This window comes from Thamnophis elegans, chromosome Z (genome assembly GCF_009769535.1).
Source record: "Thamnophis elegans isolate rThaEle1 chromosome Z, rThaEle1.pri, whole genome shotgun sequence".
In the NCBI taxonomy this organism is placed as follows: Eukaryota; Metazoa; Chordata; class Lepidosauria; order Squamata; family Colubridae; genus Thamnophis; species Thamnophis elegans.
Genome location: NC_045558.1, coordinates 96,808,162 through 96,832,584, shown reverse-complemented (window position 1 = coordinate 96,832,584; position 24,423 = coordinate 96,808,162). Strand labels below are relative to the sequence as shown.

Sequence of the window (24,423 nt, the reverse complement as noted above, 5' to 3'; positions counted from 1 at the left end):
AATCCCACAGTTGGTATTCCACAATAGAAAATACTAACTGCTTCAACAACCATTTATATTATAACGCTCTTCACATTGTGATTTCTTCTCCATAGCAAAAAAATAGTAATATTAATTATCTAGTAAAGAAACATGAATAGGCAACTTCCACCTAGCTTCTTTAAAACTTCATGAAATCATCATTTCAACTCCCCCTGAAATCCTTCTAAGGCTGATAGGCTACATAGACAATTCCTGAAAAACCCATTCCTCACAGAGTATATTGTCTGCCAAATGATAATGAATTAAACCCAAGACATGTTTCTCATGTCCACTGCTGAATTGCCTGACTTTAATTTGAACCCTTCAAATGGTGTAATTATTTTCCTGGAAGTTGACCAAAATCTCAGCCCACCAGACTGCCCAATTTTTCAGAGAGAGGGGGGGGGATATTCTTCCTCTTGCAAATTAAAAAATCCTGCTTGCCCTTCACCCTATCCCAAGCTGGCTGTCAATCTTGATGGAGCCCAGCCTTCAAGAATGGTCCTAGCCAAGCTGGGAGAGAGCAGCAGATTTATCTTTCCTACAAAACAGAAAGCCTTTGGGACTCTTTGAAGCTAGCAAAGGGGCCTAGGCAGAGGACAGCTGGCTGAAGAGCAGTTCTCTGGAGTGGATACTCCCCCACCAACAGCTTATTCCGCCCCATCCAGATTGCAAAGAATCTTGCTTTTAAAAAGCCCATGTTATACATATTCAACTAATTGTTCCAAAACTTTGAACTGAAAACAATAAAAATTGAGTAATAATAATTTTAAAAGTTGGATTCCCCCCCCCCCAAACTGGCTGGTGTAGAATAGCTTGTCTTCTTCGTGCCCCCCAAGAGAGAAAATAACCATCTGGAACTTAAGAGAAGGCACCCTGATTTCCTGGCTCATGGCCAGCTTCCTCACTGAAAGCAGAAATATAAGTCATACCATCCTTACCCTTAATCATACACTCTTATTTCAAGAAGATCAAAGTGCTGGTTTGGTTCCTGAGAAATCATAAATTCCACCAGCAGGAATTACCGTAGTTATCTCTTGATAGACTTATTTGATTTCTCACTCCCCATCAACATGATCAAGAGTTGCATAAAAATACATCCAGGTATTTATTTCTTTATTTATGGCACTTGTGCAAATAAAAGTCACAGCAATTAGTATTCATCTGTTAACATCTAAAAGAAAAATCAAATACCTTCCCATTAAGTAAAACTTCCATGCCTGTCCACCTAAAATGTTTCTCAGTCAAGATGGTTATGAGGTCTGGGAATCTTAGTCAGGATACATCTGGAAGCCATATTGGATATATCTTCCTACCATTTCTATATGCAACTTGACAGTTAGAACGATTAATCAGTGGAACAGCTTGCCTCCAGAAGTTGTGAATGCTCCAACACTGGAAGTTTTTAAGAAAATGTTGGATAACCATTTGTCTGAAGTGTTGTAGGATTTCCTGCCTAAGTAGGGGGTTGGACTAGAAGACCTCCAAGGTCCCTTCCAACTCTGTTATTCTATTCTATTCTATTTATAAAACAATGAATGGGTAGCACTAAAACTTACCAGGATGGAAACATGAATAAATATAAATATATATATAAACTTTTACTTGGTTACTGGTTTGCCCATTTGGGGAGGGTGGGCACTATCTGTGCTACTGCTGACAAGCCCATTATTAGCTTTTCCTAATTAAGTGCCCAGTATTCTGCAATCTATTTTCTAAATACTGGTTTATTTGGATATAAAAAGAAGAGCTGCTATATTATTCTAGAATTCAGATTCCTGTGGACTTCAGCCACATCCAAAGTTTGGGTTTGTCTTAACATAAGATCTTGAAACACCCAATTTTGTCTAATATGACTAAAGGAAGAATGTTTTAAATTAGCCAGAAATTCCTATAAATCCTTATCATTTTTACTTATTCATATTAACATGTTTTAATCCTAACTTGATTCTAGTAGTAGTTTTTAAAATGCCAAACTGATACACAATAGTTGTTTTATAGATTGTCTTGATGGTTTGATAGAATAATAGAATAACATATTGCCTTTTTCTCTTCAATTAAGTTAAGTATTTTTTAAAATAATGTAAATAAATAAAAAACAAAAAACTATAGAATCAAATTTAAAATAATATGTAAAGTTGCTAAACTTTTTTGAAAACTCAGAAAAAACACCCTTTTTTTCGCCTGGCTGAAAAAGTATATTGAACGAAACCCTAAGCCTTCTACATTTATTCCACTGGTTCTAAGAAATTAAGGAGAAAAAGGGAAGTCAGATTAGGGAAGTGAAGAAAGCAATTCCAAATAAATATAGCAGGTAAGCAGAAATAGATACATTCTGTTCTTTCTGCAATAAAGTCTTCTTTAAACCCATCCATCCATCCCAAGTGTTAACATAAGATGATTTGCCACCTGTGCATACTTTTGCCCTTTCTCAAACTTACCATAAATAATTCTGGGCAAATGCATCTCTGGTCTCAAAACTGACAGAAACAAAAGTAAGGAGCAAAATATATTGTAAAAGACATCCTAACTATATCCTATGCTAACTATAATGTATTGTGTGTTACAATTGAATGCCTGGACAGGAACTTAATTTCATCTCACTACATACCACTTTGATGGAGTTCACTGGAACTATGCAGTTGCTGGACTTAATCAGTAATAGCTATTTTCATGTTTATACAAAGAGAGGTAACACTATCTTCGTTTCTTTAAAAGTGGAAGATATGATAGCTCTAGAATGTAAACCCTCCCACCATGCTTTTGATGTAGATGCCTAACTTCAACAAGTTAGGTTTGGCTGTGAATACTTATTTGTTCTCTTCTGTGGGATTGATTTCTAGGAAACTGGGAAACATTCTAGCCACCACTCAGATAGGAGCAATTCCAAAATAGGTTGTTTTTCCACCACAATTAGAGCGAATAATAGCAATTGTGTCTTCCTGGCTTGTTGAAAGGACCTGTTCTTCTGGAAGGAGAGATGTTCAAGGACACTTAAACCCCAAACATTAATATTTCTCTCATTTTTTTCCACCAGGCAGCAGAGGAGCCTTGCCTATGGATGTCCATCAGTAACTGGCATTCCTGGCTCATCTGGAGCCCAAATACAATTCATCCAGCTGGAAGAGATTTGCTGGGACAAGGAGTGAACATATAAGTGTGAGTGTTCATGTGTATGTGAGAGAACTTCAAAAGGTACTTCACATCCACCCCCTAGATACCCTTAGCACAGCTGAGAAAAACATGCATAGAAATATAAGCCCCCTGCTTTGTTCCATTCTGTTCAATGGTTTTTGATTTTTGGAGACTGCCTGGACAAGTCCCTACATTTTTCTCTGCAACGTTTTTCAGGAGTGGTTTACCATTGCCCCTTTCCTTGAGTTGAGAGAAGGTGACAAGCTCAAGGTCACCCATCCGGTTTTGTGTTGAAACTGAGATTAGAACTCCCAGTCTCCCAGTTTCTAATCTGATGCCTTAATCACTACACCAAACTGAATAGAGAGGATATACATACAGGATCAAAGAGTCATGCATCATCATTGCAATATGGGGAGAGAATCATCTCATTTTTTGGATCTCTAACTGCAGTCCAATCTTTATCTACCTCTTGTATCCAAGTATTGCTCTTTTATAACAAGAAAACAAATCAATCTATTATTTCAGCACGCCAATCTTATATAATGTGCTCTTCCCAGTAAATATCCAGAAATCAAGTGGCGAATTCCCACCTTATTGAGGGTAGGAATTTGGGGTACCCTTTCCCCAGCATTGCTCCTCCAGCAACAGAGAAGCCCAGCCGTGTGGAAAAGGCTTTGCTTGTCAGAAGAAATCTGGGCCGCGCTGGTGACATCGCCACATGCAGTTTACATAAGGAAAGGGCAGGGGAGGACAGGTTGGGGAAGATAGGACAGGCAGAGGCGGGAGAAAAGAGGACGCACTCTGGAAATTGGGGCAGTTTGAGGAGATACCTCCACAGAGAGGAAATAGGAAATAGGACAAGGAGAAGCCTCAACTGAATACAACACAATATAGCCAGAGTCATTAACTTGATGATGGTGCCATAGTGACTGCCAATCTGGGTCCTCAATAAGGGATTTATGATCTGTAGAAAGATTAGAGAGAAACAGTATGGAGTAATTCTTTGCAAGTTGATGGAAAAAGGCCTCCAGCCTGATATGGATAAAAATTAGTGGGATATATGTCTAGGAGCCATGCAATCATAGATTGCAGCAATACAATTATGAAGAGAAAAAAACTTAAGAATGAGATCGTTCTTATAAAGTAGAAATAGATACATTCTGTTCTTTCTGCAATAAAGTCTTCTTTAAACCCATCCATCCATCCCAAGTGTTAACATAAGATGATTTGCCACCTGTGCATACTTTTGCCCTTTCTCAAACTTACCATAAATAATTCTGGGCAAATGCATCTCTGTGGTCTCAAAACTGACAGAAACAAAAGTAAGGAGCAAAATATATTGTAAAAGACATCCTAACTATATCCTATGCTAACTATAATGTATTGTGTGTTACAATTGAATGCCTGGACAGGAACTTAATTTCATCTCACTACATACCACTTTGATGGAGTTCACTGGAACTATGCAGTTGCTGGACTTAATCAGTAATAGCTATTTTCATGTTTATACAAAGAGAGGTAACACTTGCATTTTATTTACAGTTGCATTTTATTTACAGTATTAATTAATTAATTGCCAATCTACAAATCTTGTGAGATTTTCTAGTGCCAATCAGAAACACAAATAATATTCTGAAGCTTGTTGTCCTCCAGATGTGCTAGGGCAGCAGCTGCCAGAATACCCAGTCACCATGGGCATGAGTTGTCATACAGAGATTTCTAAAGGATAGTAGGTCGAGGAAGATCACTTAAAAGGAGTTTCTGGCCCAGGCTTTCCTCTAACATAGCTTGTAATACTGACTGCTTTGAAGACTCATACAATGAGTACAAATATTCCAAGGGATTTGTAAGATCAATTGGCATAAAATATAAATACTCAATCATGGCCAATAGATTTTTATCACAGTAGAGAAATTCTTCTGGCTGGGCTCCGAAGCCAAGGGAAGTTCAATCTTGTTACTACTGGATTGGAATATCACCCAGGAGGTCAAATGTTGTAAACTAGATTGGAAGGTCAAAACATTCAGAAGAGGGGAAATGGCAAACCCATATACTGTTGTCAAGAAACCTATACGGTTGGAACCATGAAGTTACCAAAAGTCACATTCCACTTCGGAGCATCTTTACATTTTTCAGCACAACTTCCATCTAAAATTCTTTTCAATCTTCACTCTCTCCAGCATATACTCTCATGCTCCATCCCTGCTGAAACGAAATGCCTGCATAGGGCTAAAGAGATTTGTTCTTCCATAACATATTCACTTTTATAGACAGTAATCTCAGGGTTCCTTATACATTGGTAAAAGTAGAAATAATTGCTGGAGAGGAAAAGTTCAAAAAAAGAGCAATGGTTGTGTTCATGACATCTTAAAAGACACTGCTATTTATTGGATTATGGCAAAAGTTTACGTGGACTAAAATCTACTTCATGTAATCCTCAATTAGAAAGAATCTCATAAAATCACTGGAGGTATCTCATAAGAATAGTGATTTTCCACTCCATTCAGACATATCTAGATATGTCAATAAATATTCAGTGCATAAAACCACATATGGTTTTATCATGATGATATCTTGTCAGAAAAGTCGCAGCCTCTGTGTATTCTATATTATTGAAAATAATGTAGAAAATATTATTCTAAAATGAAAATAAAAGCTTTTATTTTTATTAGATTATAACAAATGGTTTTGGAATATGTCCAAAGAAGGGAGCAGGTTAAAATTGTGTCATACTGTCTCACCAGCATGTACAGGCCCTGCTTCTAACTGGCCTAGCAAATTTTGCTAGTTGGGGATACTGGTTCAGCCTACCAACAGCCTCTCAAAAGGATTATAGTGCTAGTGATTCCTAGCAATCACTGCTAGAAATTGGCGAAACTATGATCTCAGCAGGGCAACATCACCAGTATAGAAGCGGGTGGCCTGTGATCACTGTGTGGCCTACCAAAGGAAGAGGCAGGCATTTTCTGTCCCTGTCAGCTAAAGACAGTCATAGAAGTGGTGACTGGAATTCTCACATGACTAAGAGGGAGTAGAGAGGGAAAGACATTTAAAAATCAAAACCAGAGTTTGAAATATGTGCTTGGGTATAAATATAGCCACTGTAACATGCACAGTATATGGCTTCTCGGCACTTTTGCAGGGCTACCAGGGTTTGAGACAAATTCTAGATTTTGGCCTGACCTTTATGGAAATCAAGATCTGAAATTATGCAGGAGCTTCCAAAATACCTTCAACCTTCAGAAGAGAAGACAGGGTAGTTTGCTAATTGCCTGCTTCTTACCTGACCCAGATGCCAATTCCCCTTGCTTTTCTAAGCTCCATTCCACAAAATGCCACCTTGGAAGTCATTTTCCTTGGGATAAAAAACACAAACTAGCTTATCATTCATCAAGCACCCTTTCTGCCTTAAATCAATGTGTTCCATCCTTAAAATAATTGACAGCTCCTTTCCTGCACAGCCTACCATCCTGGCTAAGTTCATCTCAGGATGGGTATGCCCCATCATCCCAACACCAGGGAAGCTTCTGCCCTGTCATTAAAACAACCCTTTCACTTGTATCCCTTAAACAAGGGGAGGGGGTAGGCTGGGATGAGGGTCCGGGTGTCTCTGCTCTGTAGCCTTCTCCCCCTCCCTTCCCACCACACTCCCAACCCCCAACAGACTCCCCCAGGGAGCAGTTGTTTATAAGCTTCTGGTGAGGGAATTGATTAACGGTTCCTGAGGGAGGGGGTGGTTTCCGCCGCCAGCGGGAGTGAATCAATTTGCGCCATCGATTCTTCACGCACTGCGGCAGAAATGGGAGCGGAAGGGATGGCGGGAAGATGAATTCCCCTGCGGTCAGCCTGCACCAGGCTAGGCCACAAAGAAAGTCTCCCTTTGCAATACAAAAGCACATCATCACAACACACACACACACACGCACACACTTTCCTCTGTCCCAAACACCCTGGCTGAGCAGAAGAGCACAGCCTAGTGATGCTGCCTACAGCTTTCCAAGCTTTCAATTCCTATTGAGGGACAGGGCCATCCTAAAGGGATAAATTAAAAAGAGAAAGGAGGAAAAGGTTAGCCAAATTAAATTCAAAGCAAAAACTCCAAGATTCTCTTCCTGGTTTGGGGGGAAAAGAGAATGAAATGGGTTATAGGTATGAGGAAGATATTCAGAGTTCTGTCATAAACCATGCCAAAAATGAGATCTATATTTTGGAGTAGGGAGACAACGCTGTCTGGAAACAGGCCCCAGTGGGTTGAATTAGGGAAGCAGCAAACTAAGAAGCTTGCCAGCTTCAATTCAGCAGTCTGCTTCATTTTCTGAGGATATCTAGGATATCTTTTTCTTGAATTTGTTCCATTTATTTTAATCTACAACCCACTATCTCCTGATAATTTGAATTCTAGAGAGTTGCTGAGGAAGATTTGGGAGAAACAGGCCTCAGCAGGAATTTTCCAACCTGTGCCCTCCAACTATGTATCATCCCAAAACATCTGGAGGGCATCAGATTGGGGAAGCTGCCCAGGCCATATGTCAGATTCAATATCTCTGGGTCCTGTCAAGACAACAAATACTTTCTTGGGATAGTACAGGGGAGGAGGAGCTAAGGTTGAGTCAAGTATAAAGGAAGAGAAAATGGACAGAATCTTTTTAATTTGGAAGCGTTGAGCTGGCTCAACACAGAAAAAATACTTGTAGATGAGATTCAAGAGGAAAGACACCCCCCCCCCCAAAAAAATGGCAGAATAATGCAAAACTCACATCTAAGTCATAAAAGAAATGAGTATATTAAGTCAGCAAATCTTAAATAAGGATGAATTTACACTAAAACCCTGATAATTGTTACAGTCATATGATCATTTTGAGCCCTTGGCTACTTTCTAATCACACTTTCTACTATTTTGTAAAGTGGGAAGATTGTGATTAAGAGAATTTAAACAGGTTCTATATATAATGAAATGTATATTTTGTTTTCACTATTGCAAAATACTTTGTTTTCACTAATGCTTGATTCAGGCTGTTTTGGAGCACAATTAGATATGACTAGGGCAACCACTTCAGGGGAAAAAATGTTGAGGAGGATTGAATAGGTATTACTCGTGTGGAATCCCAATAATGGGTTCCACATGCCATAAGGAAACTCTGCACACCCTAAATTAGCTTTCTACTTTTTGGGGTAATGGAGAAGATTGTTCCCTTTTCAGTGTTGATGTCATTTTCTGCCCATGGTTTTTGGCTCTGATCACATGCTGTCCTGAGCCAGCTCTGCAGAACAGACTAAAGAGGTGAAGGCTGAATAGGTCACAAACCTATAGAGGTATCCAATCTGTTGGGAAGACAAAGATTTGGAGAATAATATGCAGAAAACAAATCAGATTATAGCAGCAGCAGCAGCAGCAGCAGCAGCAGCAGCAACAACAACTAAAGACATCCTCTGTTTTAAGAGGGCATCTTATGTTACTACAACTTGAGTTTTCTTTTATAGAGTACCTTAGTTAATTTTTTAATTTAAAATACTTCTCCCTCACCTTTTCAAATATGGATTGTATAGATATAGATACTGTGCTTTCCCGAAAATATGACATGTCCTGAAAATAAGGCCATGCCACATTTTTGGGTGGACAAAAATGCAAGCTCTCCCCCCAAAATAAGCCTCCTGGACAACCACACCCCCTCCAGCCAGGCAGAGCACCACTCACCAACCTAGCGGTATCCCGAAGGTGCCAAGCCACAGGAATGAGTTGGGGGGGCAAAGGCTCACATTGCTTGGTGCTTTCGGGATACCACTAGATTGGTGAGTGGCGCTGTGCCCAGCTGGAGAAGGTGGTTGCCGGGCAGCTGCTCTCTTGCAAGTGGGCTCCCGAAGAGCAGGGCAGAGCTTCAGGGTCGAACAGATGTGTTGCACTATCACAGAAGCACTACACAGCAACTATGAGGTGATCACGCTCACGAGCAGCCACCAGCAACCCCCCTTTCCAGCTGGGCACAGCGCCATTCACTGACCTATGGGTATCACCAAGCCACATAAGCACCTGTTCGCCACCCTCCGGCTCCTGTGTCTTGGTGATTTCGGAATGCCCCAGGTCAGTGAATGGGGCTCTGCATGGCTGGAGAGAAGAGTTGCGCGAGCAGCTTTTCCGCTCCCCGCTCATGTGACTCCCAGGCTCACAATGCCCTTGCCTAATTCTCCCTGCAGAGCCAGGGCATCTCCGCTGCTGTTGCCGCCGCTGCCACATGGCTTTTTCTGTGGCTTTCAAAGCACGGAGGTAGGATGCTGAGTCTTCTGGCAGTCGCCGCTCTGGCAGTACGCTCTATGGTTGTATGCTCTGGGAGTATGCTCTGCCGGCAGCCAGCCCACAACCATAGAGTGCACTCCCAGAGCAGTACTCGGCATCCTACCTCCGTGCTTTGGAAACCACAGAAAAAGCCATGCGGTGGCAGGTGGCAGTGGAGATGCCCTGGCTCTGCAGGGAGAGGGCAAGGGCATCGTGTGCCTGGGAGTTGTGCAAGCGGGGAGCAGAAAAGCCGCTCACACAACCCTTCTCTCCAGCTATGCAGAGCCCCATTCACTGACCTAGGGGCATTCCGAAGGCACCAAGCTGTGGGAGCCGGAGGGTGGAGAACAGGTGCTCACGTGGCTTGGCGATAACCCTAGGTCGGTGAATGGTGCTGTGCCTGGCTGGAAAGAGGGGTTGCTGGGCAGCTGCTCATGAGCGTGGTCACCTCATTGCTGCTGTGTAGTGCCGCTGCGACAGCACAACACAGCCATTCGACCCTGAGGCTGTGCCCGGCTCTTCAGGAGCCCGTTTGCAAGAGAGCAGCCACCTGGCAACCCCAAAACAATAAGCCCTCCCCTGATAATAAGGCCCAAGCCATATTTTGTGGGGCAAAATAAAATAAGACCCTGTCTTATTTTCAGGGAAACACTGTAATTTTATAATTTTATAATAGCAATAGCAATAGCAATAGCAGTAGACTTATATACCGCTTCATAGGGCTTTCAGCCCTCTCTAAGCGGTTTACAGAGAGTCAGCATATTGCCCCCAACAATCCGGGTCCTCATTTTACCCACCTCGGAAGGATGGAAGGCTGAGTCAACCCTGAGCCGGTGAGATTTGAACCGCTGAACTGCTGATCTAGCAGTAGCCTGCAGTGCTGCATTTAACCACTGCGCCACCTCGGCTCATCATATAAAAGATTTTTACAAAACAAGATTAAAACTACTACAAACCAACATAAAGAAGAATAAGAAAAGAAGTAAAAGTTAAACAAGAAAGCTAAAAGTGCAAGAAAGGCAAAAAAATATAGAAAAGAAAAAAGTACAAAAACTGGAGTGGGCGGCATACAAATACCAATAAACTAGAAACTGAAAAAATGATTTCTAATCTTTGTCACAGAAGTACTATCATAGATTTACCTCTTAATCTATGGTTACAACATAGCTGTCTTCTATCTATAATCTGTTTCATCCGATCATCAAAACCATAAATGACACTTTTCTTCTGTTTCACATAAAAAGTCTGTAAGGGCTTTCAAGTCAGCAATAAATGCATATATTAGCTTATGTCTCATCACAGAAATCAATTTAGCCATCTCAGTAAGTCTCCCATCATCTTCAGCAATCATTCTTCCATTGTGGGTAGTGCCAAATCTTTCCATCTTTGTGCATGTAATAATCTTGCTATATTTATCAAATATTCTTGGTTTTTAGACTTTTTTTCAGCTCAATCCCAAAAGAAAGAAAAACCTCTGGTTTCAGTTGTATATTGTTTAAAATCAATGTAGGAACTTGAATCCTTTTTTAAGCTTTTTTACACATTCATGAAACATGATAGAATGACCTTTCTCACATTTCCAACATAAATTTGAAGTATATATATTCCAGGCAATTTTTCTGGTGACACTAATAATTTTATTTAAAAAAACCTCAATTATTGTAAAATAATGTAAATTTCAGTTCTTTCAGCCACATATTTTCCATTGTTCCATCTGTGTATTGTAACCAAAATTTTCAGCCCACTCTATCATACATTATTTCAGCTGTTGTTCTGTTTCAAATGTCCATAAAGTTTATACAACTTAGCAATAATATGTTCATCATTTGTACACAATTCTGTTTCAAAGTCAGTCTTACAATGTTCAAAACCATACATTCTTTGGTCTACTTCAAAGGAAGGCTAGTCAAAGACTCTAAATTTTGGTACAAAGAGCACAGGGAACAATAAAGTCTTGTTGCAGCAACATAGTAAACCTCAGCTCAAATACCCAGGATGACTAATTGTCCATTAAACAGCTCACCAACAGCTTCAGCGAAGAAAAGATCTGACACCTCAAAGGTAAAAATGGATGCACTACAAAATGTCCTAAGAGAAAATGTTGCATAATCAAGGTACGGCTTCAGAAAAGAGACAGTGTCTTATTTTTATCCCCCTCTCACTTGGGTTGGGGGACATACTCGGAACAGAACCTCGGTTCAGGTTCACCTAGAGAAGGATGGCTAACTTGCTTCTGGGTACTTTGAATGGTGTAGATGTAAAGACCAAGATTTGTAGCTTTGTATTGTACCTAAAAAGAAGGAGACAGACAGTGTCTTTCTTCCCCTAAGACAATCTGTCTTGAAAGGAAGCATCTACAACCATTCCATGTATGCCCACATAATCACTAAGATTTCTTCTTCTCAGAAAGTAGAGTACCAATTGTAGAGATTCTCAGAATGATATTATCTCCCCCACCCCCAAACTTAGCACCTCCTTCTGCCTTAGTCCCTAACTTATTCTATATACATGATGGTGTCACACTTCACAGCATAAGGAGAAGCTGACTAGTTATTAGCTCAACTTTAATACTGGAGGCAGGATGCCTTGTTCTGCAAAGAAGGCTAGCAAACTAGCTCAGAGAATTGTATATACAGCTTTTACCAGGTTTGTTAATGCTGACCACTTCCAAATTAATCCTGCCACTCAGAGGTGGTATTCAGCAGGTAGTGTAAATTTTGAGTTGTTCAGAGAACCGGTAAATTCTACCTCTGACTGGCCCCACCCCCATCTATTCTCTGCCTTCCGAGTCCCAGCTGATTGGGAATAAATGGGGATTTTGCAGTAACCTTCTCCTGGAGTGGGGAGGGAATGGAGAGTTTACAGTATCCTCCCCATGCCATGCCCACCAATACCACCTCTATCTTGCCCTGCCCCCATCTATTCTCTGCCTCCCAAATCTCAGCTGATCAAGAAGAAATGGGGATTTTGCAGTAACCTTCCCCTAGAGCAGTGAGGGAATGGAGATTATACAGTATCCTCCCCCATTATACAGTATCCTCACCCTGCCATGCCCACCAAGTCATGCCACGCCCACAAGCCACGCCCACAGAACCAGTAGTAAAAAATGTTGAATCCCATCACTGCTTCCACTGTATATTTGGGTGGGACCTCCAGTTCAGCTGCCTCTTCATCCAGATCTGTTGTTATCCCAAATGATGGCAGAAACTCTAGACATACCTAGATCTAAGTACGGTGAGTGTTGAGAAAAGTATAGCATATATATAATGTGTCCTCTCTCCTTCAGTTTTTGCCCATAATCTCCCTTCTAGTCGATGCAGTTTTGTGCAGGGATTCCCCAGGGCAAAGCCAGTCTCCATAGCAGCAAGAGGGAATGGTGGGATGTGCCAAGCAGTTGGCACACAACCCATTCCCTGAAGAGGCCAGAATCCTGATCTGAACCTGGCATGTATTTCCTTTCCTCCTTGCTCACCTCTTAGTCTGTCAAGCACGTAATGCACACACGTTGGGGACTGTGTACTATTAATAGCCACTAGGGGATGTTATCCGCTTAGGAGTAGACTGAATGTAGCTCAGCCTATGAACACGGAAGAGCAAGAACTTCTTGGTTCTCTCTGCAGCTTCAGAGAGGGAGGGGGAAGATTAAGGGCAACAAGGAGTAAAAGAACCACAATTTTGCTATTCTTTAGAATAGCAGCTGGGAGCTTTAGGTACAAATCATCTGACAAACAGTATATCTGCAGTATTGAGCTCAAAAGCACAATTAACATGGCATTGTTGAAATAGCTTCTGAGAATTGGAATGTCGGGATTATGAGGCACAGCACCTAAGGAAGAAATCTCAGTGTGAAACTTCTGGAAGGCAAATCTAGTCTCCTGACTTAGAACGAAATCTTGCATTTCTGGAATTAGACAAAGGTGCAAATGGGTGAACAACGAAATGTTTCTAGAGCTAGCAAGGCTTTTGTGTCTCCTAGTGAGTTTTGATAGGAGGGAGCAGAATCTTACCCCCTCCCCCATTCCTAGAAAGCAAGGTTTTGCTGATTTTAAGATGGTCTGAAAAGGGCCTTATGGATAGCAACTAGTTAACTCTGGGCTGGTAATTCTCCCCCTCCCCAAGTTTCCCTCCCAATCAGGCTCCAAGCCACAACTTCCACTCACTGCCAAGTTGGAGAAAGGTCAGCAAGACGGAGAGGCTAGCTGGCGGGAAGGGAGGGGTGGTGGTGCTGGGGCGCCAGGCCAGGAGAGCTGGGCCCAAGTTTGAGTCCAGGATGACCCGAGGAGGCTGTGGCCACACAGTGGAAGCCAACATTGCAACGAAGGAACACTGATGAGACACAAAGCCTGAGACCATGCAACACACTAAACAGATCAACAAAACACAGTTGCTGGGTTCAGATATCATGCTATGTCCAAACAAATAAATCATATTATAGCCTAATGTAATGGCCAGGTTGTACAACATATGAAATCAATGGCTGGATTGCCTTGATGGACTGAGCCACAGAAGTACCTCAAGTCTATTTTACTTGAGGCTAACGTAGTGTGGGAACCCTTTCAAAGGGATATATCCAAAATCTACAGTGAACTATATATATTTATTGGAACACAGCAAATTGCAATTTTTCATTGTTCTAGGCAGTCATGGACGAAGCAGAAAAATAACAACAAAAACTAATTAAAAAATCAAATATTATTATGACCATGGGAATACATCTGGCCACTATTCCTCTTTTTAAAAAAAATTGGGGAACTGAGGAGATAATGCATGGATCTACTTTAAAATCCAACTGCCTCAGTTTGGGTCAGATACATATGCCCACTCCCAGAATCCCTACCCTAAAACGGTTCCCTCTTACTCTTAGCAACAGCGGCACCCAGTGGCTATTCTGCCTTATTACAGCAACACTTTTCGCCTTCTTCCGGCTCCTGCCCCTTTATAGATGCTCTCAGTGAAATTAAAGGTAATTTCTAAAAAAGTGTGAACGCAAACCACTGCTAGGAAACAATTCTCCCCAAGTCAGAAGTCCAGCCAACACTTCAGTACTCAACATCTTAGTGTCCTTTTCACATTGTCTATGCCTGCAAGGGCCAGTGTCTGTACTTTCTCTCATTCTGACATTACAAACACAGAACATAAAGCAAAGAGCAGTAGCTTCTGTGCAGCTTTTTCTCAACATGCATGCTGGGCAGGCATATTATAGCAATAATCAACTGACATTTCAGATTATATATCTATTATATCTATTATATATCCAGAATTCTCTCTGCACTATGACACCACCAACATCTCCTTTTCTTCACAATATGTTTTCTATAAAGTGTTTGCATTTGATTGCCTGTAACCTGTCTCACTTGCCCTTCCTCTTCACAAAATCATAAGACAGATGGAAGAAACCATTCAGATTCTTGAATCAAATACATACCCTCATTCAGTGCAAGAATCAAAATTCAGTTAGCTTCACAGCTTCTTCTTGCATATACTAAGACAAAGAGGAACATACCATCTCTTTCAATAATTGTTTCATTATTGATCTACTCTTCTGTTAGAAAAGTTTTCTTAAATTTCAAACAGAATTTGCTTTCTTATAATTTAAAATCATTATTCCATGTCCTCTCCTCTAGGATGGTAAGAAATAATTTTGGCCTTCAAACTGCTAGTTCCTCAGGACTAGGAATTATCCTAAAAGGTGTAAGAACATATACCTCAACTAGAATAACATTTTAATATTTAACATGTAACTCCTTTTACGTTTCTAACTGCACCAGACCACTGAGAAATCTGTGTATGTGTACCAAGATTGAAGGAACTAGCTTTTCCTACTTTTCCTTAAAAACATCAGTGACCACAAGTGCTTGTGATAGTTCCTACTAGATCAAGGGTGTCAAATGCATGTCATCATTTGATTTGATTTGATTTATTGCATTTCTATGCCGCCCTATTCCCAGAGGGACTCAGGGCGGCTCACAAACCAAAATAGGGGGGGGGAATACAAGCAAGAGGAAAACAACAGACAAACAACTACAACAATTTAAAAACAATCAACAACCACACAATTCGAGCGGGGATGGGAATTCGTCAGCCCCAGGCCTGTCGGAACAGCCAGGTTTTAAGGGCTTTGCGGAAAGCCTGAAGGGTGGTGAGGGTCCGAATCTCCACGGGGAGCTCGTTCCAGAGGGCCAGAGCAGCCACAGAGAAGGCCCTCCTCCGGGTGGTAGCCAATCGGCATTGGCCGGTAGATGGAATTCAGAGGAGGCCTAGTCTGTGGGATCTAAAAGGGCTGTTGGAGGTAATTGGCAGCAGGCAGTCTCTCAAGTACCCAGGTCCAATACCATGAAGGGCTTTATAAGTGACGACTAGCACCTTGAAGCGTATCCGAAGACCAATAGTGCAGCTCGCAGAGGATAGGTGTGACGTGGGTGTACTGAGGTGCACCCACAATCGCTCGCGCGGCTGCATTCTGGACAAGCTGAAGTCTCCGAATGCTCTTCAAGGGCTGCCCCATGTAGAGCGCATGGTGGCATCACCTGACATATTGGGACTTTTTTTCCCCCTTTGCTAAACCGGGCGTGGGTGTGCCAATGCATGATGCATCTGGCCCACGGGCCGGACGTTTGACAGCCCTGTACTAGATCATGTTTGAATTTAGTATTGTATTTGGTAAACCCAAGAAAAAATAAATGTGAGGCCCGGAGGAAAATGAGCTTTAATAGTTGAAGTTTTCTAGATGAGTTCACCTATTGCCCCAGTTAGATAATAGCCTAATACATGTTGAGAACATGTGGGGGTGGCAGAGGTGAGTGGCATAGACATTTAGTTAAGGTTCGGTAGTAATTACAATATACAAAACGGAAATTCCATTTTCTTTCTAATTCAGAAAGGACAAGCCATAACTAAAGAATCTCTGGAAATCCCAACTCTTCTTTTTTTTTGGCATTCAGAATAAAATCACGAGACAAGGGGATATTTTTCCAGTTAAGGGGGGGGCGGGGCATCAAACAGCATAGCTAGTAATAGTGGGACAAAATCAGACTTGGATTTGCAGCTTTGTAGCGCATCTTCCTTTTTAGATACACAGACATGGACAAAGGCACTAAATGCTGAGAAGACTTCCAGGGAATAGAAATGGGCTTGTCTCATCTAGAAAGTCAGAGGTGGTTAAGGGTCACAATAACTTAGGCTGAGCCAGAGTTGGCCTTCAAGACAAAGTACCCACACTAGACAATTTTTTCTTCAGTGAATATTAAGGCAATTTCACGACAGCTGCTCAGTTCCTTACATTAACATGGAACACTTTTCTACACTGAAATCCTTTTCTTGGTAATACGTTTCCACAAATTTTTACACTTGAGTGTCAGCATACACTTATCTGGCAAAACATCATCTTATATCTCCAAAAGTTGTTGAAATAAATCCCATTATGCCAGTCAACAGGGACATGATGACTCAGTGGCTAAGACGCTGAGCTTGTCGATCAGAAAGGTTGGCAGTTCGAATCCCTATTGCTGCATAATGGAGTGAGCTCCTGTTACTTGTCCCAGCTTCTGCCAACCTAGCAGCATGTAAAAATGCAAGTAGAAAAATAGGGACCACCTTTAGTGGGAAGGTAACTGTGTTCCGTGCGCCTTTGACATTTAGTCATGCTGACCATATGACCACAGAGTCATCTTCAGACAGTGTTGGCTCTTTGGCTTTAAAATGGAGATGAGCACCACCCTCTAGAGTTGGGAATGACTATCACATATAGGCAAGGGAAATCTTTGTCTTTACCTATGCCAGTCAACATGCCCTGTTATCAGAGATTAGATATAGCAATAGCATTTAGGCTTATATTTATAGTACTCTCTGGGCAGTTTACAATAGGCCTGTCAAACTAATGGCCCATGGGCCGGATATGTCACATTCAGGCCATGTCCACCCTGGCTCCACAAAGGCAAAAAAAGTCATGGTACATCATGTGACATGATCAAGTTTGACACCCATGGTTTACAACATCAACATTTTGCTGCCAATAATCTGGGTCCTCATTTTATCAACATTGGAAGGATGAAAGCCTGAGTCAACCATGAGCCCCATCCGGATTGAACTGTACGCTGGGGGCAGAGTTAGCCTGCAATACTGCATCATCCGAGGACCCTCCATTGAAAAAGCCTAGCACTGAAATCAACTTTTTCCAGTCTGATGACTTTTTAGGTGGACCACATGTCATGTATAAATCCTTGAATGAGAATTATAAGAATTAAAATACAACACACCTGGAGGGCACCAGTTGGATAAGGTCTATTCTAGACTGTCTCAGGCATTTTTGCAGTTTATAATCAAGTGGACAGCAAGTGATCAATGTGTACTTCATGTATTTCTCATTTTTCCAGATGGCCTCTTCCACCCTCCCTGCTGCCAATTTCTGTCCTTAAAAGCCAACAAAGTGTTTTTCAGCTGTCAGATCTGATTAATTCACACACAAGGATTCAATTGGTCAATTGAAACTAGAGAGACCCAGAAGCAGTGAGGAGGAGGAGAATGGACAAGCCATCCATTCCCTCCTCCTCCACTTGTTCTCCCAAAGTGCCCAAGAGTTTTGACCTTCCATGGAATGGAAATGCTAGCACCCAGGGGAAATTCCACATTCTGCTCAGTACTGGTAGAAAGAACTGAGATGCCCTGCAGAAGACCAAGCTTTTTAAAGTCACTGTTCTTTAAAAAAAAACTTTTTAGACAAATGCATAGAACCTGCTCTACAAGATGGTAATGATATAAAACAAGAAAATTATTAAACACTAGAAAGCAGATATACTCAGAGTTAATTTAATTGAAATATAAACATAAAGTTGTCTTTGCCCAGAAAAGAAATTGCATAATTTTGCTACAGGACATGTCTAGATCTGGAAGAGAAGTTCTGAAGAACTTGAATGCTTGCACACTATTTTATGTCATTTTAATACACATACAGGTCAAACTCGAAAAATTAGAATATCGTGCAAAAGTTAATTTATTTCAGGAATGCAACTTAAAAGGTGAAACTAATATATGACATAAGACTCATTACATGCAAAGCAAGATAGTTCAAGCCGTGATTTGTCATAATTGTGATGATTATGACTTACAGCTCATGAAAACCCCAAATCCACCATCTCAGAAAATTAGAATATTACATGCAATCAATAAAACAAGGATTGTACATAGAACAATATCGGACTTCTGGAAAGTATAAGCATGCATATGTACTCAGTACTTGGTCTGGGCCCCTTTTGCAGCAATTACTGCCTCAATGCGGCGTGGCATGGAAGCTATCAGCCTGTGGCACTGCTGAGGTGTTATGGAAGACCAGGATGCTTCAATCGCGGCTTTCAGCTCTTCTGCTTTGTTCAGTCTCATGTCTCTCATCTTTCTCTTGGCAATGCCTCATAGATTCTCTATGGGGTTCAGGTCAGGCAAGTTTGCTGGCCAATCAAGCATAGTTAACTGCCAAAAGCACCAAAACCTGGTCATTGAACCAGGTTTTGGTGCTTTTGGCAGTGTGGACAGGTGCCAAGTCCTGCTGGAAAATGAAGTCAGCATCCCCATAAACCTCATCTGCAGAAGGAAGCATGAAGTGCTTCAGAATCTCCAAAATCTCCTGGTAGATGGCTGCGTTGACCCTGGACTTAATGAAACAAGTGGATCAACACCAGCAGATAACATGGCTCCCCAAATCAACACAGACTGTGGAAACTTCACACTAGACTTCAAGCATCTTGCAGTGTGTGCCTCTTCATTCTTCCTCCATACTCTGGATTCTTGGTTTCCAAATGAGATGCAAAAGTTGCTCTCATAAGAAAAGAGAACTTTGGATCACTGAGCAACAGCCCAGGTCTGTTTTTTTTTAACCCAGGTAAGATGCTTCTGACATTGTTTGTTGTTCAGGAGCAGCTTGACAAGAGGAATACAACATTTGAAGCCCATGTCCAGGATCTGTCTGTGTATGGTGGCTCTTGATGCACTGACTCCAGCCTCAGTCCTCCAGCCTCAGTCCAGTTGTGAAAGTCCCCAACACTTTTGAATGGCCTTTTTCTGACAATCCTCTCCAGGCTGCGGTCATCCCTGCTGCTTGTGCACCTTTTTCTTCCACACTTTCCCTTCCACATAACTTTCTATGAATGTGCTTTGATACAGCACTTTGGGAACATCCAACTTCTTTTGCAATTACCTTTTGAGGCTTTCTCTCCTTATGGAGGGTGTCAATGATGGTTTTCTGCACAACTGTCAGGTCAGCAGTCTTTCCCATGATTGTGATTCCTACTGAACCAGACTGAGAGACTTTTTAAAGGCTCAGGAATCCTTTGCAGGTGTTATGGCTTAATTAGCTGATTAGAGTGGGACACTTTGAGCCTAGAATATTGCACCTTTTCCCAATATTCTATTTTTCTGAGATTGTGGATTTGGGGTTTTTATGAGCTGTAAGCCATAATCATCACAATTATGACAAATCACGGCTTGAACTATCTTGCTTTGCATGTAATGAGTCTATCTCATATATTAGTTTCACCTTTTAAGTTGCATTACTGAAATAAATGAACTTTTGTACAATGTTTCACCTGTACATATCTACATATCCATTTCTTTCTCCCAACTAAGAATGCAGAATATGGGAGACATTTGGTCATTGAAAGGAAGTCTTTAAAAAAAACCCTTCTAATCAGCTACATCCTGAAATTAGACCCATCTTCAAGATAAATTCCAGCATAATACTAGCACAATCAGTGTCCTAATGTAGGAATGAGCCACCATAGATGTCATACAGTTTTGAACACAATTCTTTTCACATCTTTTGGTGTGGAGACAGTTTTCTGCTTCAAAATACACGAAGTAGGAAAATTGTAGGAAGCATAAAGTACATTTCTCAAACCACTGTGAGCTTTTTTTTCCTTTCTTCCTATATCACAGTTGCTATACATATAATAATACAAGGAAGGGTTTCAAAGCAGAGCTTATTTTCTTGCACATTTACAACATCTGCCCTACCATCAAACAGAAATCTTTAGTTTCAAGCTATAAGTGCATAAGTTTACATTTAATACAATTACAGTTGACACATTTGCATTGAATTGTAAATTAACCAAATTACATTGATTCACCTGATACATTAAACCCAAAATACCTAACCAAGAGTAAACATATCCAAGCTTAGCATGTAATGCAAATAAAATTATTAAATCTTTAACTAACACAGCACACTGTGTTAAGCATGTCCATTCTCAGTGTACCATTTACCTCAAGGCAATCAGAAATATATTCAACACAACAGCTTTAGTTTCATCAACACTATAGAAACATAATTCCATATGAAAAAAATGTTTTTAAACTAACTCAAAAACATCTAGTCATGCAGGAATCCCACAAATTGATGGATTGAAGAAGTCAACTTTTCCAGTTTGTTCATCTCAAGCTTTAAGAAGAAACCAAGGTTTGAGGCAATCAGACATCATGGGCTTTATTGAAATCTGGTGCAGCATTTAAACTCAAGCTTCAACCATTACATCATTGATCCATTGGGGAACACAGAACCACCTTTCACTCAATCTCAGCTTCTCCAGAAAATTTAATAGCCCAGTTTCCACCTGACAATGGTGCATTATTTTCAATGTGGCAGTCAGTCATCTTTGATTGCTTATTCCTTGCCTTGAGAGGTAGATAGTTAAGGCGCCACTGTAACAATGCTAAAAGCCTCAGATGTCTTCTCCTTCCACACTAGAAAGATTGAAGGAAGACTGACTGTCCAGCTGGCCCAGTAGAGATGCTATATGTGCAGATATTAACATAAATGATGCTACTAGCGAGTGAAGGTAGGACCATGTAGAAGAGGAGAGGTTGACAAAGCCCTTAAATTTTCAGATTAGCCAACTGTGCCCTATGAGAACAGATATTAATATAAAGAAGGAACTATTTCTTAAATAACCTATTATCACCATACAAATTGATGTTTCTCTTCCACTAATATTAAAAAAAGAACTTCTTTCAACTCTGCTAAGTTTCAACTTTCTTCCTTGCAAAACAAAGTAATTGTGAAGCAATAATGCCACAAAATTCAGAAAAATAACCTTTCCACAGTGAAGTAAAAGATTTAGTTAAATAAATAACCCAGTGACTACTAACACACTCTACTTTTCCTCCATTTAACAAATAGAAATAGAGTAGAATAGAATAGAATAGAAATCTTTATTGGCCAAGTGTGATTGGACACACAAGGAATTTGTCTTTGGTGCATAAGTTCTCAGTATACATAAAAAGACAAAATACATTTGTCAAGAATCATAAGGTATAATACTTAATGATAGTCATAGGGTACAAATAAGCAATGAGGAAACAATCAATATCAATATAAATTCTAAGGATACAGCAATAAAGTTACAGTCATGCAGTCCTTAAGGGGGAGGAGATGGGTGATAGGAACAATGAGAAGACTAATAATAATAGTAATGCAGACTTAGTGAATAGTTTGACAGTGGTGAGGGAATTATTTTTTCTCTAGCAAAATGAAACAATTGGTAAGGATTTGGATCCAGCAATGATTCTCCTCTACTTAGACAAGAGTAGCAGAAAATATTGCAGTCAATTAGCATGTTATCCTTGAGATGCACTGGTAACCTCCCATCATCTTCAGCCAAAATAGCTCTTCCATATTGTTCTGCATATAATCATGATATAATTCAGGCAAAGTTCTTCCCAGGTGTTATTTCCTAAATTTCACACCCTCTATGGTCAGAACCTAATTTTAAGATTATATTTGCACTACTACAGCTATTGATCTGAAGTTTTTCACTAATTCTATTTAACCCTTACAAAAATCTCAGACTCTTCCCTTCTCTCAAGGGACTTCATTAAATGTATTTTAAGGTACCCCTGCATTTAGTTATTCATATTAATTGTAGAAAAGGGAATCCTATATCTTTCATTTCTACCCTGGCAATCACCAATGAGGTTAGATTATGGTTCCCGTCATCTAAAATGAACTTGGCTCATTGATGAGAGCTATAGCCCAAAAAAGCTTAGTTAGAAGAGGCTGACTTATGGATCAAATTCTGGAGAAAATAAAAATTTGTCATGTTTTCCTCACAAACCAAGCAAGGAAGAACTTTACTTCAATTGAAACTAATCTTAATTTCTCATCTATCAACAGAAGAAGTCTACTTTTATTCCTGTTAGGAACCAATAGTTTTTGAGATTGTCTAGGAACATCATACTTTGTTAATAGGTATAGGTAAAGGTTCCCGTCACACATATGTGCTAATTGTTCCTGACTCTATTCGGTGGTGCTCATCTCCATTTTAAAGCCAAAGAGCTAGCACTGTCCAAAGACCTCTCCGTGGTCATGTGGCCAGCATGATTAAACACTGAAGACGCATGGAATACTGTTACCTTCCTACCAAAGCTGGTCCCTATTTTTCTACTTGCATTTTTACATGCTTTCAAACTGCTAGGTTGGCAGAAGCTGGGACAAGTAAGCTCACTCCGTTACGCGGAGCTACGGATTCAAACCGCTGGACTGCTGACCTTTCTGATTAACAAGCTCAGCATCTTAGCCACTACGTCCCTTGCACCTAGTTAATAGATAATGCCAATTTTGGAAGCACCTCCTTAGAGATTTGAAGGAAGTAGCCTGACAATTGAGACTGAAATATAGCTCATATATATATCATTCATCCAGCTATTTACCTCCAAACAAAAAACCTTTAACCACTATCCATATATATGTATGTATGTATGTATGTATGTATGTATGTACATATATGTGTGTGTGTGTGTGTGTGTGTGTGTGTGTGTGTGTGTATATATATATATATATATATATATATATATATATATATATATATATATATATATATATATATATATATATATATATATATAACAATTTGTTCAGGATAGTTTAGACATTTGTGCTGTCTTGCAAAAGACCTATAAAGAATGGTGGCAAATAAGCAAAATAGCACCAACAATCTTTTTTTAGAACTGAACTTTGAATCCAGTCTTGACCCAGAAATGCTTCCGGAGTTGCATAGGCCTAAAAAACCTGGATGAGGATACCCTGCCCCATGCAATCAACTCCATGTGTTGCCTTGCCTTGAATTACTACATCCATAAAATGGAAGTAATCACTTTAAACTATTTAAAAAAAAACAAATGTGAAGCCTGCTGTTCCTCAAAGAATATAGAAGAGACATTTATACAATTATCCCATTACAGAATTGAGATTCAGCTTACTGTTGCTGGTCCTAAATTGTTCTTCATTAAACTCTGACCTCAACTGCCTGAGCCCATTAATTTCAACCATGCTAACCTATCCCCTGCATAATTTTTTTTTGCCCTCGGTATCAGCTAATGGAAGAAAACGGAAGGGGGGGGGGACACATAAACCCACCTAAAGTTGATCCGACGGTATGCCAAGCCCGTCCCAACTTTGCAAGCCATCTCTAGGCGGACATTCCCTGACAAATGGGGAGGGCTAAAAATGTTATAGAGAGATTTTACGAGTGTTACACAAGCCGTGGAACCCACAAACCCAGCCATCCTCTCCTCTTCCCACGCACAACTTTCTGGTGGGCAGCAGCGCTTACGTCGGCAGGAGCATCTGCTAGCTGGAAACCCCTTAAAGGAGAGGAAGCGAAGATCAGACGGGAGGGGGGAGGGTCTTATTAAACGAAAAGCGACAAGGCATTCTCTTTCTATCCAGAGTGTAAATGATTATATTTAAGTATGGTCTACGTACGGTAAGCAGAGAGAGAGAGAGACGATAGGCTGCTTACCTGGTAAAGGATGGGGATGCCAGGGGAGCCGGGACTCTTCAGATCCTCGGGGAAGCCCTTCTTGGTGGAAAACAGGATTCCCCCTGTCTCGCTTAGGGTATGGACTGTCTGCTAAGCGGCAAGCGAAATCCCGCTCCCACTGGGTCCTAATACCCTTCTACGCCAGTCTTGGCTTTCGCACAGCCGCCACAAAGCAGGTAATGACCCTGC

At 40.7% G+C, this 24,423-nt stretch overlaps 1 protein-coding gene across 5 annotated transcripts in view; it reads right to left on the bottom strand.

Moving 5' to 3' along the window:
• RARA (retinoic acid receptor alpha) overlaps positions 1-24,423 on the bottom strand; it is a 211,055-nt gene extending 186,632 nt beyond the window's left edge. For all 5 annotated transcript variants that reach the window (XM_032236703.1, XM_032236701.1, XM_032236709.1 and 2 more), the window contains exon 1: positions 24,214-24,423. The gene's annotated coding sequence lies outside the window, so the exon portion shown is untranslated. The remainder of the gene's footprint in view (positions 1-24,213) is intronic.